This window comes from Heteronotia binoei, chromosome 2 (genome assembly GCF_032191835.1).
Source record: "Heteronotia binoei isolate CCM8104 ecotype False Entrance Well chromosome 2, APGP_CSIRO_Hbin_v1, whole genome shotgun sequence".
Lineage (NCBI taxonomy): Eukaryota > Metazoa > Chordata > Lepidosauria > Squamata > Gekkonidae > Heteronotia > Heteronotia binoei.
In genome coordinates, this window is record NC_083224.1 from 7,311,692 (window position 1) to 7,314,262 (window position 2,571).

A 2,571-nucleotide genomic window follows, 5' to 3' on the forward strand; every position below is an offset into this window, starting at 1 on the left:
TGTGGGGGAAGAAGCTATAGGAGATTGTAAGCTGCTATAAGTCTCTGATTCAGAGAGAAAGGTGGGGTATAAATCTGCAATTCTTCTTCCCCACTCCTCCACTTGCAGCTGCTGGAATGGCCTCGGGTCAGCCACAGCTCTTGTAGGAGTTGTCCTTGAAAGGGCAGCTTCTGTGAGAGCCCTTTCAGCCCCACCCACCTCACAGGGTGTCTGTTGTGGGGGAAGAAGCTATAGGAGATTGTAAGCTGCTATAAGTCTCTGATTCAGAGAGAAGGGTGGGGTATAAATCTGCAATTCTTCTTCTTCCCCACTCCTCCGCTTGCAGCTGCTGGAATGGCCTTGGGTCAGCCAGAGATAGAGCAGAGGTTGTCCTTGAAAGGGCAGCAGCCGTGAGAGCCCTCTCAGCCCCACCCGCCTCACAGGGTGTCTGTTGTGGGGGAGGAAGGGAAAGGGGATCGTGAGCCGCTCTGAGGCTCTGATTCATAGAGAAGGGCGGGGTATAAATCTGCAATCCGTCTTCTTCTCAAACTGCGCCGCTCTGCATACTTATCCTTTTGCCGTCGTCGGAGGCACGAACCTTCCCCCCCGCCCCCGCCTGGGGATTGGCAACCCCAGCAGCTGAAGGCGGCTCACTGCAGAGAAGGCCACCCTGGGCAAAGGGCGCGACCTCCACCCTCCTGGCCCCCGGAGAAGCATCCTCACGTGCCCGCGCCCGCCCCCCCCCCCCGCTTTGCACGCGCGCGCGCGCCCGAGGAGGCCGCCCGGGAAGGGGAGGGAGGGTCACTCACCTGCGCCGTCACCATGGAGCCCCCCTCCCGCCGCTGCAGCCGCAGCGCCGGATCCGGGAGGGGAGGAGGCGGAGGGAGGGAGGAGGGAGGCCCAGCCGCCGTTGCCGCCGTTGCCGCCGCTCACTTCCTTGGCGACGGGGCCGCCCGCCCCCTCGCCGTCACTTTCTTAGCGACGGCCTTGTCTTAGCAACGGGCGTCGTCTCCCCCCCGCGCCCTGGTAACAGGCCCCGCCCCCTCCCGCCGCCGGGGAAAGCTCGGGCGCGCGCGGTGGGCGGGGCGAGAGAAGGGGAAAGGGCTGGGGTAGCACGTGATCGGTAACCATGGCGGCTTCCCACCGCGGTTGCCAACCCCCGGGGGGCAGGCGGCCGAAACGTAACGGAGGGGAAGGGTGCGAAGCGAGGCGTGCTGTTGCTCAGAGCTGGAACGGAATTCCACAAACGCAGCAGCCGCCGAAATAATTTTCATGGGAAATGTAGTCCTTCCAGCAAACACTTTAATCTCTGCAGCATCTGTGAGATCCTATTCATTGCAATGCAGTTAATAAGCGCTACTCATAAATTGCAGGAAGGGAAGGGAAGGGAAAGGTCCCCTGTGCAAGCACTCTGGGGGGACATCACAACGTTTCCACGGCAGACTTTTGACGGGGTGGTTTGCCAGTTGCCTTCCCCAGTCTGGGGACTCATTTTATTGACCTCTGAAGAATGGAAGGCTGAGTCAACCTCGAGCCGGCTACCTGAAAACCCAGCTTCTGCCGGGGATCGAACTCAAAAATACAGCAATACAAACTATTGTGCACAAACAAACACTCTTAACTGGTGTATATAAAGTTCTATTATAATGAAATGAACAGCCTACAACAGTGGGCATACATTCATACAGTATAAATAGAAAACAACAGTCTCAAAACAATATACCAAGGAGGACCCCACACAGTCACTGAGTTTTCCAAAATGAGTACACAGACTCAAAAATAATGTTCCTCAGGAGTCCCTCCGTTGTTTGTTGACTTCTGAAGGACGAATTCTAGCCTTCACGCAAACCCCGGATTTGATTGCGTTCCGCTGCTCCTGCAGCTTCTTCGTAAGTCAACTGAAAACTTCAGCCAAGTTCTTTCTCAAATGCCCATTTTGATATCTTAATTTGCGGCTTGGGCTATCAGAGCCCACGGCTTTTTTTTTTTTTTTTTTGCACAATAGTTTGTATTGCTGTATTTTTGGATTTCATATATTGTGCTGCCACTGTTCTTTTGCATTGGGGATCGAACTCAGGCCGTGAGCAGAGCTTAGGACTGCAGTAATGCAGGTTTAACACTCTGCGCCACGGGGTCTCTTAAAGGAAAGGTCCCCTGTGCAAGCACCAGTCATTTCCGTCTCTGGGGTGACGTCGCTTTCACAACGTTTCCACGGCAGACTTTTTATGGGGTGGTTTGCCCTTGCCTTCCCCAGTCTTTTACATTCTCCCCCCACCCCCCCCAGCAAGCTGGAGACTCATTTTATCAACCTTGAAAGGATGGAAGGCTGAGTCAACCTCAAGCCTGAAAACCCAGCTTCCGCCAGGGATCGAACTCAGGCCGTGAGCAAAGCTTAGGACTGCAGTACTGCAGGTTTAACACTCTGCATCACAGGGCTCTTAAGTATAGGAAAGGAAAGGAAAGGTCCCCTGTGCAAGCACCAGTCGTTTCCGTCTCTGGGGTGACGTTGCTTTCACAACGTTTTCACGGCAGACTTTTGACAAGGTGGTTTGCCATTGCCTTCCCCAGTCATCTACGCTTTCCCCCCAGCAA

The 2,571-nt window shown here is 55.0% G+C and overlaps 1 protein-coding gene across 1 annotated transcript in view; it reads right to left on the reverse strand.

Moving 5' to 3' along the window:
- Positions 1–871, reverse strand: part of KIF3B (kinesin family member 3B) — a 46,537-nt gene extending 45,666 nt beyond the window's left edge. The window contains 1 exon segment of the mRNA XM_060230526.1: positions 789–871. The gene's annotated coding sequence lies outside the window, so the exon portion shown is untranslated.
- Positions 872–2,571: the final 1,700 nt, after the last annotated feature.